This window comes from Pseudophryne corroboree, chromosome 3, assembly GCF_028390025.1.
Source record: "Pseudophryne corroboree isolate aPseCor3 chromosome 3, aPseCor3.hap2, whole genome shotgun sequence".
Classification (NCBI taxonomy): domain Eukaryota; kingdom Metazoa; phylum Chordata; class Amphibia; order Anura; family Myobatrachidae; genus Pseudophryne; species Pseudophryne corroboree.
Window position 1 is genome coordinate 187,563,426 of NC_086446.1, and position 15,380 is coordinate 187,578,805.

The window sequence follows — 15,380 nt, forward strand, 5'->3', positions numbered from 1 at the left end:
GTACTTATCAGTCTGATTGTGTGGCTGCATTGCCTCAGCAGAAGTTATCTCCCCAGGGTTGGACTGGCCCACAGGGGGTACAGGGGAAACCACCGTGGGCCCTACTGCCTGGGGGCCCACCTCCTCCTTTAGGGATCAGGTTCCAGACTGTACAGTTACTCATCTAGTACATTATCATGCATGTACAACAGTATTTACTGTATATATTTTTCTAGGGGACCAACAATTGCAAAATGGTTAGGCAAACCAATGTGGCAGCTGGGCACACCCCCTCTAGAGACTGGCCACACCCGTAAACATGGGCCCATACCACTATATTTACCCGGTGGACCCTACATGCCCCAGTCCGACACTATCTCCCGGTTGTAAGGGACAGAGGACTGCACAGCCATGCAATTTGACTCCCGCTGTAGAGAAGATGCGGCACCCGGCTCTGCGGTAGCTCCGAAGCCGTGATACATGCAAGGAACGCTGTAAGTCTCTGTTATAGTCTATTACTGAGCTCCGCTCCCGGTCTCAGCTCTGTACACTTACACTCACTCTCTAAGATGGAGGATCAGAGCCTACATCACATATAGCTCCACCTCCGAGAGACGCTGGCACAAGGGGATTAACAGTAGGGGATGTGCCCATAGGCTTCTATGTGGAAGAAGACATGCACAGAGCGCATCATATACTAACAGACACCAGGTCCTCCCAACGCTGGTTGCTTGCCACTGTTGCACTTCCTGCAATGGGAGCAGACACACTGTCTTCGTGCCAGACACTGATGTGTCTCTAGTGGGACACATCTCCACACAGTAACACCAATGTTGCTGGTGGACATCTGTGTTCCTAACTGGCATTTAAAGTGACCAGCAGTCATCATTGTCCACACCAATATCCATAATATTACACTATTCTCCCCTCCACCATTTTCAGCTGGAAGAGGGAAAGGTTGGCTGTTTAATTCAATTCAATAATTATTAACAGTTATTAATAACAGACAGAGAAAGAGGTAAAAGAGCCCTGCCTGCAAATTTACAAATAATAATAATAATAATAATAATTCAATATACATCTATACACTAATACTTTCAGGTATGTATTAGAGAAAGAGACGTAGTGTTACAGGGGATCATGTTCTGAAACTATCAAGATAGTAATAAATGACTTGCTGTAAAATGGGGATAGATTACAATATAATATGTTCATAGTCCGAATGTCTACATGACCAGCATGTTGACATTCGCAATATTGACACTGACACAATATTAACATTTTAAAGGGGGAAGGGCTCCAGACTGCGCACCCTTGCCTTTTGTAATGAGAGGTGCTACCTTGCTGAGAGTACTACACATAGAAAAAAATAATAATAATTATGTTAACATTAACAGAATGTTGACTGTTGCCATGTCAACAGTGTATTTTTACATTGACTTGTCAACTTAACCTAACCGCAGCATAAACCTAGCCCTAGCCCTAAAATCGACTGTCGGCATATATACCACTGTTTTTTTCTAAAGGAGATCAACAGTCTCCTTAAATAGATTAGCTTTCTCTATTTAATAGAGCCGGCAGGCACTAGGACCTGCCGACAGAGGCAGAACTACTTAAGGCAGCGCTGAGTGTGCTTGATGGCCAGTTGGAAGAGAACACTTACCACTCCTCTCCTCCCCTCCCCCTTTTACTCTCCGTCTCCAGCTCTTCCAGCAATTCTCACCACCAGCGCTGGGGATCTGACATCACAATCTAGTGGCTATCAGCGGCACCAAATGTCGGAGCAAAGGAGGAGCACTATCACCATTAAGGTTAAGTTTAATACAGGTTAAGCAAGCATTTCCTCTAGGTTAACTGAAAGTAGATTAAGCGGGGCTTGTTTTACTCACTCAGTCTGTATCCTTGCTCAGGGACTAAAGCCCCGTACATATGGGGGAGATGTGTGCTGAGCGATCTAGCACAGACTGCTTAGCACACATCTCTCCCCCCACTCAGCGCGATGTGTGCTGAGCGAGGTGGCGGGGCTTGGGTGTGTGACACGGGGGGACGCTCATTCCACCCAGCGGTGAAATGAGTGATCTCACTAGATTTGGCATGCATGTATGCATGCCAAATCTAGGGGCGGCGATAGCGACGTGCGGGACCGCGCATCGTTGTTGCTGGCACCCTACACATGGAGAGATCAGTGCTTAATTTCTAAGCAGTCTAGTCAGATTGCTTAGAATTTAAGCACAGATCTCTCCGTGTGAACCCTCCTTAAGGCCGCCCTGAGATCTGCACACCAGTTGCTGCTGGGTCACAATAAGTGGATTGTCTGCTTCCTGGTCACTGCCTTTCCCCATCACCCTTTTCTGTCACCCACTGCCTCACCACCTATCACTATCTCTCCTCATCACCGCTCTCTCCTGTCACCCACTGCCTCTCACCAGCATCCTCTACATCACCCACTTCCTCCCCCTGTCATCACCCACTTCCTCCCCCTGTCATCCATTCCCTGGTGTCACTCATTGCCTCCCCCTGTTGCCCATTCCCTGGCATCACCTACTGCCTCTGACTATTACCCACTCCTTTCACCCTCTGCCTTTCCCTATCTCCCACTGCCTCTCTGTCTTCCACTATCTCTCCTCATCACCTCTATCTCCTGTCACCAGTTCCCTGTCACCCATTGCCTCCCCTTATCATCCTCTATCTAACCCACTGCTTCCCTCTGGCATCACCCACTTCCTCTCCCTGTCACCCTTTCCCTGGCATTGCCCACTGCCTCTTTCTGTCACCTATTCCCTGACGTCATCCACTGCCTCTTACTGTCACCCTCTCCTTTCACCCTCTACCTGTCATCCACTGCCTCTCTGTTTCCCACCACCTCTCCCCGTCACCAATGCCTTACCCTCTGACTCTCCCCTGTGTCACTATATCCCCATCTCCCTCTCTCTCCTATCACCTTCTGTCTCTCTGTCACTCACTGCCTCTCCTCCCTGTGACCCATTGCTTCACCCTCTTCTTTTCCCCTGTGTAACTTTCTCCCAGTTTCCATCTCTCTCCTGTCCAGCATCCAAATCTCTGCATCACCCTCTGTTTCTCCTTGTCACTTCCTGCCTCTACCCATCACCTTCTCCCCGTCACCAACTACCTTTCCCCATCACCCTTTCCTGTCACCCACTGCCTTTACATCTCCCACTATCGCTCCTTGTTGCCTCTCTCTCTCCTATTACCCTTTCCCTGCCACCGTCATTCTCTACCTCATCCAGTGCTTTCCCGTGGTATCATACACTTCCTCCTCTTGTCACCCTTTCCCTGGCATCACCTACTGCCTCTCACTGTCACCCTCTCCTTTCACACTCTCCCTGTCCCCCACTGCCTCTATGTTTCCCACTGTCTCTCCCCTGCACCACCCCATCACCCTCTCTCTCCTGCCAACCTCTGTCTCTCCAAGGCATCACCCTCTCCATGTCATATAAATAAGACATTCTCTTTGAGACCACACCCTGGTAGTGAGTCCACACCCACTTTTCCAGGAGCGCTTGCAAATAAGCCCCCCCTCTGCTCCTGTCATGGTGCACCACCTGTCGTTTTATTCTGGATCCGCCCCTGAATGTCGACATTCACAATGGTTAGATTCTGACAATGTCGACATTGTGGATGCTGACTTGGTGAATCTTTAAATTCTGAATGTCGGCATTCTTGTATGTGTAACCCATGAAGTACTTCACATACAAGTGCTGGCATATCGTTGCTGTCATGGGTAAAAGGGGCGATTTATCCAAGTTGCAGAAAGGGATGATTATCGGTTTGTTTGTTTTTAAATTGTTTATTTAATTTTCAAGTTATACAAGGTTACATTAGCCCCCCACAACAGGTGGGGAGGGTATATCCGTAAAACAACATTATTTTTATAGCAGAGATATAATCTAAAAACAGAGATCATGGGGTTCCCATATTGAAAAAAAAACCATCATGTTGATAATAAAGGAAATAGAGATAAAGTATACATCAAAAGCGACCAAAGCACTTTGATTAATTAGGAACCAAAAAAATAAAAAGAAAAAAACAAATCTCGTGGCTGTATCAGTAGGGAGAAGAAGAATAAAGAGAAAGCGAGAAAAGAAGAGAAAGGAAAGATGAGGAAAGTATAGAGTAGGAAGAAAAGAGACAGAGTCGGAGGGACCGCCGGCGCGTCTCTATATACAGCAAATACTGCTCGGAGCGCCAGTGTAAAATAAGAGGCAATGCTTAAGGTACACGAAAAGGTGGTATTAAGGACGGTCACACACCTACTCTATGGGAGGCGAGGCTACTAAGATCACAGTAGAAGTGCCGCGGAGCCCCCGGGGGCGCGCGTTCTACGTGCTGGAGCTTGAGAGTTAAACCATAATTCCCAAACCACAAGAAACTGGAAAGATCTGTTATGGAGGTATGCAGTGATTTTTTTCCATGCTTGCGAAGTACCATACTTTATCAATGACCATCTTAATAGGGGAAGCCTCCTTCTTTTTCCAATGGAGAGCAATTGAGCAGCGAGCAGCATTTAAAATCTGTGTCAGTAATTTACCGGTATTTGGAGGTGTGTTAATAACGGGAAGGCCCAGCAAAAAAGACCAAGGGTCTTTAGATATCTGGGATTGGAGCACTGTACTTATCAAGTGTGCGACTGAGTCCCAAAATAACATGATCTTGGGGCACGTCAACCAGATGTGGAGGAAGGAGCCATGACCGCCGCAACCCCTCCAGCACGTGGGCGAAGAGGAAGGAAACATCTTGTGGAGTCTAGAGGGGACAAAGTACCACCTATATAATATTTTGTAAGCATTTTCCTTCACTAGCGTTGAGATGGAGGATTGTGCGGCAGCAGTGAAGACATCCGACCAATCATGGTCAGCAGGCGGCGGACCAAGATCCCGTTCCCACTGGAGAGCAAAAGCTGGGGTCGTCGGCTGCCCTCCAATCTGGAGAAGGGAGTATAGTAGGGAGATGATTCCTTGAGCAAGCGGTTTATGATAGCTATATGACTCCAGAGTGGATAAAGGTTGGAACGGGGAAGAATTCGATATAGAAGAGACAAAGTGTCTTATCTGGAAATAGGTAAAAGGGTTCGCTTCCGGGAAATTATATTTTGTTATGATGTCCGATAGGGGCGCGCACGTACCCCCAGCTAGAACATCTTGTACAAAGCGGATGTTCTTTTCCGACCATGGGAGAGATCGAGTCAGAGATTGACCCGGGGTGAAAGAAGGGTTATCCCATAAAGGGGTAAGCGGAGAGGGAGATGACAGGAGGTGAAAGCGCCGAGTACAGTAGTCCCAGATCTCTCAGGAGAATTCCAGCACAGGGTGCAGTTGCAAATGGGGGGGATCTAGCTTTGGGGGAGGATAAGAGTAAAGATGACAAAGACGTAATATGGCCCAGTGCAGATTCCAGCTGAAGCCATCGAATGTTCTGAGCAGGGGCGAACCAAGCGACAGCTTGGCTAAGATGAGTGGCCAGATAGTAAAGGCGAATATCTGGGAAGCCTCTTCCGCCCTCCTGTACAGGTTTACGTAAGGTGGAGAAACCTATCCTAGGGACCTTATTTTTCCAAGCAAAGCGGAGAAACCAAGAGTGAACTTGCGCCAGGACAGAGTCCGGGACTTTCACAGGCAGCGTCTGAAACAGATAAAGTAGACGGGGGATTATATTAATTTTCAGAGCTATGATTCGTCCCAACCAGGATATAATCAGAGACTGCCATTTATGGAGATCGGCTTTAATGTTGACAAGCAAGGGGGCGAAGTTTGCCTTATAAAGGTCACCATAGCGGCGCGTGATATAGATCCCCAGGTAACGAATTTTAGAAACACACCAAGAAAATTTAAAGTTGGATTGCATGCGAGCCAGGTGGGCAGAAGAGATATGGAGGGGGAGAGCTTCCGTTTTGGACCAATTGACCTTATATCCCGATACATGCCCGTACTCCGATAGAAGATGGAGAAGGTTCGGCAATGAAGTGTGCGGTGAGGAGAGCGAAAGGAGGACATCGTCCGCAAACAGGGAAATCTTGTAGACTGAGCTCCCCACCTCTAACCCCCCAATGTCGGTCGAAGTCCGGATGCGTGCAGCCAACGGTTCTATTACTAGAGCAAATATCAGGGGTGAGAGTGGGCAGCCCTGTCTGGTGCCATTGGAGATACCCAAAGGGTCCGACAGCACTCCATTCACGGAGACCCGTGCAGACGGAACCGAGTACAGAGCCTGGATCCCCTTGAGAAATTCCCCCTGAAAGCCAAAGTGAGCAAGAGTTTCGAACATAAAGGGCCATCCTATCCTGTCAAATGCTTTCTCCGCATCCAGAGAAAGCAGAAGAGCAGGGGTACGGGTAAGGTTGATATGGTGAGCAAGGCTAGCAGAAGAGCAGGGGTACGGGTAAGGTTGATATGGTGAGCAAGGCTGATGACCCGTCTCGTATTGTCGTGGGCTTGACGACCAGGGATAAATCCCACCTGGTCATTATGGACAAGGTGGGGCAATACGCTGTTCAATCGGAGGGCCAAAATTTTCACATATATCTTAATATCAGAGTTAAGCAGCGATATAGGTCTATAGTTAGTGCAGTTGGATGCATCTTTGCCTTCCTTGGGAATAACTATAATCTTGGCCTCCAGAGCTGATTTAGAAAAAGAGGCACCCTGCAGGACAGCATTAAATAGGGTTGAAAGGTGGGGCATGAGCTGGGGCAGAAAAGTCTTATAGTAGACGGCTGAGAAGCCATCTGGGCCAGGAGCCTTGTTAGGTTTTAAACCTTTAACGATGGTGGCGATTTCTTCATTGGAGATCCTAGCGTTTAGTTCCGCGGAGACCGTTGGGGACAGGCAAGACAGATGGCACTGGAACAGAAAGGCACGCACGTCTGCAAGAAAATCCGGGCTAGAATGTGAGGGCCCGTAAGCATTATATAGCTTCTTGTAGAAGTGAGAGAAAGTCTCGGTGATACGTTTAGGCTCACAAGTTTCCTTACCAGGGGAAGACTGAATAGACAGAACGTTGTTCCTTGCCAGCTTAGTCCGAAGCCTAGAAGCTAGCAGCCGATCAGCCTTATCCCCCTTTTCGTAAAAAGACTGGCTGAGCTATTTCAAGCTAGTTTCCACCTTAGCCGTCAAGAGCATGTTCAATTCGCCCTTGGCAGAGGACAAAGCAGAAAGATCCGCTTCTGACCCTGACGCTTTGTGTTTCAGCGAAAGGGATGTGACCAAGTCCGAGAGCTCCCGGATACGGTTGGTTCTAGCCTTCTTGTTATAAGAGGAGGCGCTAATCAGGCATCCTCGTAAAACCGCCTTGTGGGCATCCCACAGTAACATAGGAGCGATAGTCGGGGATGTGTTTGTATGAAAGTAATGAGAGATTTCGGCGGCTATGTGGGCTTTCGTTTGGGGATTAAGAAGGATTCTGTCATTCAACCGCGACGTAGCGTAGCGAGCGGGAGGGTGTGGACCCGGGACGTCCACCGTGACTGGGCCGTGGTCTGACCACGTGCTAGGGTAAATGGAGGCGTCTAGGATGCATTGGGCAGGCTCTGTACTCAAAAAGAGCATGTCCAGTCTTGTGTAGACATCATAAATAGAGGAGTAGTAAGTGTAATCCCGAGCGGTCGACTCTTTCACTCTCCATGCATCGAAGAGAAGGTGTCGGGATAGCAAGAGATTCAAAGCAGCTGCGTTATGTGAATGAGAGGAGCACATTGATCTGGGTAGAGGTTTAGATCTGTCCAGGGCGCTATCCAGGGTCACATTAAAATCCCCACCTAAAACCACATTACCGCGTCTGTGCAGAGCTAGGAGGCTATTCAGGGAATGGAAAAAGGGGGCCTGAAGTTGGTTTGGAGCATAAACATTCAGAAACGTGTAGGGGATCCCATTCGACAGTTCCACTAACAATAGATATCTACCCTCAGGGTCTCTTAATATATCGGAGGGGGTGAAAGCAAGGTGGTTAGCAAAAAGTATAGAGACCCCCTTCTTTTTGCGTATAGGATCGCAAGCATGAAAAGTGTGCAGGAAGGTTTTAGACCTAAGTTCAGGGTGTGATGCGCCCAAAAAGTGGGTCTCTTGTAAGAATATAACATCGCCTCTGAGTTGTTTGAGGGACTGAAATAGAAGAGAGCGTTTGTGTGGACTGTTCAGGCCTTTCGTGTTCAGGGAAACTATTCTAAGAACCATGGAATAAAAGTGGAGCACCACTCAGACTGAAGCGCACCGGTGGGACCCCCGAAGAGAGAGGGGGAAAAGAAGGGAAGAAGACCTGAGAAGGATGAAGATAGGTGTAAAGAAAACAGAGAAGAAACAGGTTTATGGTAGTGGTTGCAATCAACAAACAAAGAGAATCTATTCTCGCAGGTCGGACCCAGGGAAAGAACAGGCCTACGGGCCTAATTCGTCCGACGTCGACCGTAAGGGTCGAATGGAGGATGGGTGAACCCAGCCGCTCAGAGGAGAGGGTTGTGAGGACCGGGTCCCGTGTGTGGGCAAAACCCATGCGGGGTGCAAATTATAGTTAGTAGGCTGAAGGAGCTAAATGGGAGGACAGGGGGGGAGAAAGGGGGGAAGGCAAGGAGGGAGAGCAAATCTAAAAGAGCAGGGAGTAAACATTGTGTGACGACCACCCGACCCTAGAAAAGATAGAGGTCAGAGGAATCGGCATATATAATTGCAGGGGGGGGGAGAAAAACAAAAAACAAAAACAAAACAGTAACATTAAGGCTATTTAGGAACACAAAAAAGAGAGCGTGATCCGGTCGGGTCACCCGGGGCCGGGGACCGCGCGGCCAACCGCGGAGGTCCCCGGTCCCAGGACCCAAACAGGTCCAACCCCCACAAACATAGAAATGCAAAAAAAACAGCAAACATTAACTAAACATAGGGCTCTGCAGAATGTGTAGACACTGATGGAGCAACAAAAGACATCCGGAGATCCCGTGATGGCCATTGCGGGGATGAGGCCCGCTCAAGGGCAGCACCAGATGTAGAGTCATGTAACCTTAGAGGTATGGGAGGCAGAACCAACAGTGTTCCAGTCGGGGGACGGGGCCTTGAGGGAAGGAGAGGTGTTGACTGGGGGAGTGCATTGAGAGGTAGTCAGGGGGCCAGAGAGGTTCAAGTGGCGGAGTAGTTGAAGGGCCTCGTCGGGGGATCTAGCGGAGAGGACTTTACCATCAGATTGGACTTGTAGGGCAAAGGGGAAGCCCCATCTGTATCTAACATTGTTGTCTCTCAGGGTTTTAAGTTATGTCCTTTAATTCTCTTCGTCTGTTCAACGTAACCGGTGACAAGTCCTGGAAGATTAGGAGATCGGAGCGCTCGACAGATATGGTTGAGACATCCGAGCTTTGGCGTAGACTTGGTCTTTGACCGCAAAATAATGAAAACGTAGGATTACATCCCTCGGCGTTTTAGCATCTTGAGATCTAGGACGTAGGGCCCTGTGTGCACTATCTAGGAGTAGCATATCGTCAGGAACTGAGGGAGCGAGTGAGCGGAACAGTCAGAGCAGGTAATCAGTGAGGTGGGTCTGTTCTACCGTCTCAGGGACGTTGCGGATTCGAAGATTGTTCCGACGGCCTCTGTTATCTATATCCTCTTGCTTATCCGCTAATAGCATAACATCTGTACGCATTTGAGTTATCTCCTGTTCCGATTCTTGTTGGAAGGCGATAAGCTCCTCTTGTTTCCTTTCCACAGCGTCAACTCTTGTTCCCAAGCTGTCCACGTCCGTTTTCAGACCAGAAATAGCCTCCTGCACCTCCGCACGGATTGACTTCTTTATATTGCGCATCTCGGATAGGAGTAGAGCAACATCCGCTTTAGTGGCAGGAGTGGAGAAAGCGTCGTCGTCCAAGTCACGGTCGGATGGAGCCGACGTGGGTGGAGGTGATGATGATTTCCGAGTAGAGGACGGGGTGGAATTCTTGAAGTAGCCCACCAAGTTATGGGCATTGGACTTTTTCCCCCCTTTAGGCATAGTGACGGAGAGGGATGAGGTAAATTGGTAGTCAACACCTGGTCAGGGACGGGAAAGCTCCTATAGCATGAGAATCACCCACTGGACCGGGTGTATCACATCTTGAGATCACATCATAGGCAATTCACAGAGTATGGCCGGAGTAGCCCAGCCGGGTGCACTGTAATACGTGAGTGCAGATCAATCAGAATATAAAGCAGCACCGCAACAGGGGTGAGAGCATCCACCGTGAAGGTATGAAATTAAGAATGGTCAGCACTTCCCGTCCTCCTTCAAAGCTTGGGAGGTGCGATCAGTGAGAGCGGTCGCTAACCCCCTCCGGGCTCCTCGGGGGATATTAACAAATATACAGTCTCCGGTAGAGGCAGGAAGATTGCGGGTAGCGGGGTTAGAGTAACGGGTACTTGTAACACAGTGGAGGGGGACCACCACACCCACCGTGCGACTCCGGCTGGTAGGAGCTGCCGCTAAAGGTTGCAGTGCTGAAGCTAAGGAGGGTCGCAGGCCAGCCAAGTTTCCAGCTATGCATGTAGCTATGGAGGGCCACAAAAGGATGAGGGCGCCAGTACACTGATGAGGTGAGAGGCAGGCTGGTGGAGATATTGGGGAGCAAGGGCCACAGAGCAAAGGTCTGATGCAGGGCAGGCCCTGCTACTTACAGTTAATGGTGTCCCAAGATGGCTGCCAACTGGAGCAAATGCAGGGGGATTCCACGAAGTGTAGATGCTGTGGAGGGAGGCAGAGAAGAAGCCCCCCTTCTCCTATTGATGTCCGAGGGTCACAGACAGGTAGGAGCTGGCCAGAGAGGGAGTTCAGGCGGCGGGGGAGACATCTGCCAGTCCCATTCCGGCAGCGAATCGGCTCTGGATCCCGTTTGCGGGGAGGCGCCAAACCAGAGGTCCCGGCTTCAGTGCTGGATGTAGGCCTCGGAGGAAATCACCTCCAAACTTCAGCCCTAGGATCCCGAGCGGGGCGGACGAGGCCGCAGCAGCCCGGCGCTGGAGGGAGCCACACGATCTCCCCGTACTGCCCAGCGAGTCGTCTACAGCCGCAGACGGATTCCCGCAGGGACGGGGCGCCGTAGTACCGGACCTCCGGGCGCTCAGGGGGAGCCTGCGGGAGGTAAGCTTGTCGGGCGCTCGGGGCCGCCGCCGGGCACGTCTTCTGCACGCTGCCGCCGCCGGCTCACTTGGGGGACAGCCCCGGGCACTATTGCTGCTCCCGATGCGGGGGGAAGGCGACCCAGATGTCCGCTGGCGGAAGGGTCTTTTCGGCGTCCGTTCTGGGGGGGGGGGGGGGGGGGGAGATTCACCACAGTCCCCGGCTTCACTATGCGGGGAAGGCCACAACCCGCAGGGACCCTTAAAAGAGTCCCCCGGCTCCCTAGCCTCGGCCCCACACTCAAGAACGTGGAGGGGTGACAGCTGGAGATAGTGGGGGGTAATAGGAGTCCCCAAAAGTGTAGAAAATAAGCCTATATTATATGGCTGGCAGAAGCTTCTAGAGAACACGTCCTCTCAGCTTGCTGTCTAGGCCACGCCCATGATTATCGGTTTTTGGCCCAAGGGTGGCAGTATTTCTGAAACAGTACAGTCTGTGAACTGTTCACATGCTTCTGTAGTGAAGGTGTATCGTGACAAATGGCACCATTGCAAATAGCCGACGTGGAAACTGCGGAGCACCATGTGCCATTGATGTGAGAGGTGAACGTCAGCTACGAAGGTTCGTGAGGGGCGACTGTCACTTTACAGTGGAGCAGCTCACCATCAAAATGTACCTGGGGGCTACCAGATGTGTGTCTAAAACGACTTCAGCCTGTCTAGCTGCTGTCCGTGCTGCACGCGGTGGTTACTGTGGCTAATTGCTGCTGGTCATAATAATGTGACTCGGCTGTGTATATAACTAGGCAACGCAGGTGTTATTAATGGCTCATTTTATAATGTTAAGTAGTGTTTTTTTTTGTTTTTTTTTCAATTTAACCTCTGAAGAAAAGTTCAACAACAATATAAAAATAAAGGTTACAAATAATAGTAATAATAACCCAATAGCCGATGTATGACAACTGAAACATTATGGGTTTGGAAAGACAAACATCTTCCTTATCCACCTATGAAATAAAATTATTTTCATGTGCAGAATAATAACAACAACAGCAAGTGCTCACAAATGAACAAATACTGTTACCATGGGAGTGGTATCCAGCCACACGCTCTCCTAAGCTGAGTGGGTTAGCAATAAATGAGCAGATCTCACTATTTTTCAGTAGAGCAGACAGAGCCCAAGGAGCAGCCTCAGGCATATTGTGCTGGCAGCACTAATTGGACTGGGAGGGCTCATGATTTTACTTTGCCTGTGGCTCTCAGTCCAAGCAAAAGGGTCAGAGAGATCACAGGAATAAGTGGAGGTGTGTAAAAAGAATGAAATAAATAAAAATAAAGCAAAGTAACAGGTAGGTGACCAGACAAAGTCAATGGGTAATAACGTCTGTCCGTGTTTATGTGTCAGAAATGCTAGGTTGCCAGTGTCACAGTGAATATCTTAGCATTTCAGATCTAGAGTTTTTCGTATATAGGACTTATTCAGGTTTGTTAGCAAACCAAAGAAGCAAGCAACTGGGCAAAACCATGTGCGCTGCAGGTGGGGCAGATGTAACGTGCAGAGAGAGTTAGATTTGGGTAGGGTGTGTTCAAACTGAAATCTAAATTGCAGTGTAAAACTTAAGCAACCAGCATTTACCCTGCACAGAAACAATATAACCCACCCAAACCTAACTCTCTCTGCACGTTACATCTGCCACACCTGCAGTGCACATGGTTTTGCCCAGTTGCTTGCTTTTTTGGTTTGCTTACAAATCTGAATAACCCCCACAGCCATTTTCCCTAGTGTTGCTAGATTGGATTAGGCATTCAGGGGCCGAATTAACAATATTCAGATTTTTGCCATGATCAATTCCAAATCGTTATATAGGGGCAATTTAACAAGGCTGCCAAGAACAATTATTTTCATATCTGCAATTTAAATTTAGGAGTAGGAAATAACTTCATGTAAGATATTCTGTATACTCATTAACATTTATGTTTAATAAATAGTAATCAATGGATACATACTCATACATAAATAAAGGGATCACAGGTGACATAATACATATGTTAATAATCCTCTAGCTTCTGTTACAATGCTTTGTATTTGTATATGATTGGTGGGTGTTAGTAGGGGGTGTGATGTGTCGTACTGCTGTGAATTTTGTGTGTATGTATGTGTAAACAGGAGGCAGGGCAGTTAGGGATTTGCCCAGCATGTGAGTTAAGAGACATTGGCATATTTACAAGGGGTGCAGGGTTAGGAGACTCTAGGTCAAGGGGGGCCCACACCACACACCCAATATAATTATACTTATTTCCTTTCTGGATTCCCACGTCTGTAGGAAAAAGCCAAATCGGTCATTTACCTGGAGAGTTGTGTATGTGCTGTAGAGAAGTCACTGGGAACATGGCACAGAGGAAGAGGCGCGCACGGAGCCTGCACACAGGTTTTTATGTCTTAGTCTTCAATACCAGTATGTTCACCACTAATTTAATTGGCACAAATTCCATTTCCCAAAACACTGTATTCTCTATACCATATGCCTTTACACTCCATTAAGATAGCTACAATACACCACAGACATAGTTTTTTTTTCTGCCATACATACTGTATTCACCTTTCCACAATATGCATCAAGTTGTAAATGTAATAGTCATCATAACAGTGTCTTTCATATCAACGGATGATGTATCAGGCATTGCAGAGAGATAAAGTGGAGAAACAGTCCAATTACAACCAATCAGCTGCTGACATTTAATACACTGTGTTAGATAAATGAAAGCAGCTGATTGGGTGCTTGGCAATCTCTCCAATGCCTGATACATTTTCCCAGCATGCATTATTACTGTAAACACAATATATCACACACACACACTTGTATAATATGGAATCCAACACAAATGAATGCAATCGCAAGCACACAAATATTAGGAGCTCATCTATGTACAAGTAAAGTTTCAGTTAGTTTAAAAATAACATTGTATGTTTACTGTATGTGTCACGATCCAATCAGTATATAGCATATTTGTTAAAGGTTTTAAATAAAGGGTAATAATAAAAATTATTGTTAATATATTTGAATCTGAAGATAAGGTAGGCTTGAATTATGTTTGTGCACATACTGTATATAGCCACATTGCTTCTCATTCTAGGGGAGATGTACTAAGCCACGAAGGGTGATAAAGTGGATGGAGATAAAGTGCAATACTGACCAATCATGTTTTTTTTCAAACACAGCTTGCAATATGACAGTTAGGAGCTGATTGGCTGTTACTTTATCTCTCTCCACTTGATCACTTTCCAAGACTTGGTACATCTCACCCCTCTGCCTGTAAATGGGTCCAGTAGACCATAATCTACAATTAGTGGATCCTCTTGACTTTATGGCCTGCAGCTTCAGAGCTTTAGCTGCCTTGTTGTTTCTCTTAGAGGTAACCGGATCTCCATTTTGTATATGGCCAAAATGATCTGCTGGCAATTAATCCATTAACACAGCTTTGGTTACTTTTACATTCTGTCTTACAATGTTTAATTCATATCCAGCTTCGTCAGTCCCAAGCAAAAGGAGAAAAAGGAAACCTTTACAATGTCATGCTGATGCCGTCTAAAAGATACTTCTGGATTAATCCTCCATATGGTGGGAATATATTGAAAGAAAAAGCCCCTGGGAATTTGTTTAAATCTAGTAGGTTGTGAGAGGAATTGGCCAGTAGACAAATTTCTATTAGTAGATTCCAAGGGACTATTGAATTAATCTAAACTACTGTATGTTAAATCCGTGTAACAACTGAATCCTCAAAAGCAAAGATATTAACAAAGCACGCTGAAGTTGCTATCTCTTTATAGCATATCAGAGTATTAAGAACAACAAATGGGCCAGTCCTGTGTCAGACTGATGTGGCAGAAGGGATCCGGACTATGGGTTCACCTGCATTAGGTCAACAGTCATTAGGCTGAACCCATATGGTCGACAGGCACGAATTTGACATGGGCAAAAGGTTGACATATGAAAGGTCGACATGTATATATGGTTGACATAACAATGGTCGACACACATGGTCAACACACTTTTTTTGGATGGGGGGGTTTCATGTTTTTGGACCTTTTCCTTCCTTGACTATCCATGTCACACAGCGAACGCTTTTCAATAATTGGTGGTCCCAGATGTCGACCTTTTGTCAGTGTCTTTTGTCTGTCGAACATATGGGGTCGATCTTATGACTGTAGACCTAATGCATGTAGATTTTGTATACCACACCCTTGGTAGAAGTCCTCTATTAAAAAGGATTGACATAAAAGCCCAATTTATTTATAGAAATGTAACATATTCATGA

The 15,380-nt window shown here is 47.5% G+C and overlaps 2 long non-coding RNA genes across 2 annotated transcripts in view; one reads left to right on the forward strand and one right to left on the reverse strand.

The window, feature by feature from the left end:
• LOC135057574 (uncharacterized) overlaps nucleotides 1-13,761 on the forward strand; it is a 228,517-nt gene extending 214,756 nt beyond the window's left edge. The window contains exon 3 of the long non-coding RNA XR_010244210.1: nucleotides 13,388-13,761. This is a non-coding gene — a long non-coding RNA (uncharacterized LOC135057574). The remainder of the gene's footprint in view (nucleotides 1-13,387) is intronic.
• LOC135057573 (uncharacterized) overlaps nucleotides 1-13,762 on the reverse strand; it is a 34,587-nt gene extending 20,825 nt beyond the window's left edge. The window contains exon 1 of the long non-coding RNA XR_010244209.1: nucleotides 13,664-13,762. This is a non-coding gene — a long non-coding RNA (uncharacterized LOC135057573). The remainder of the gene's footprint in view (nucleotides 1-13,663) is intronic.
• Nucleotides 13,763-15,380: the final 1,618 nt, after the last annotated feature.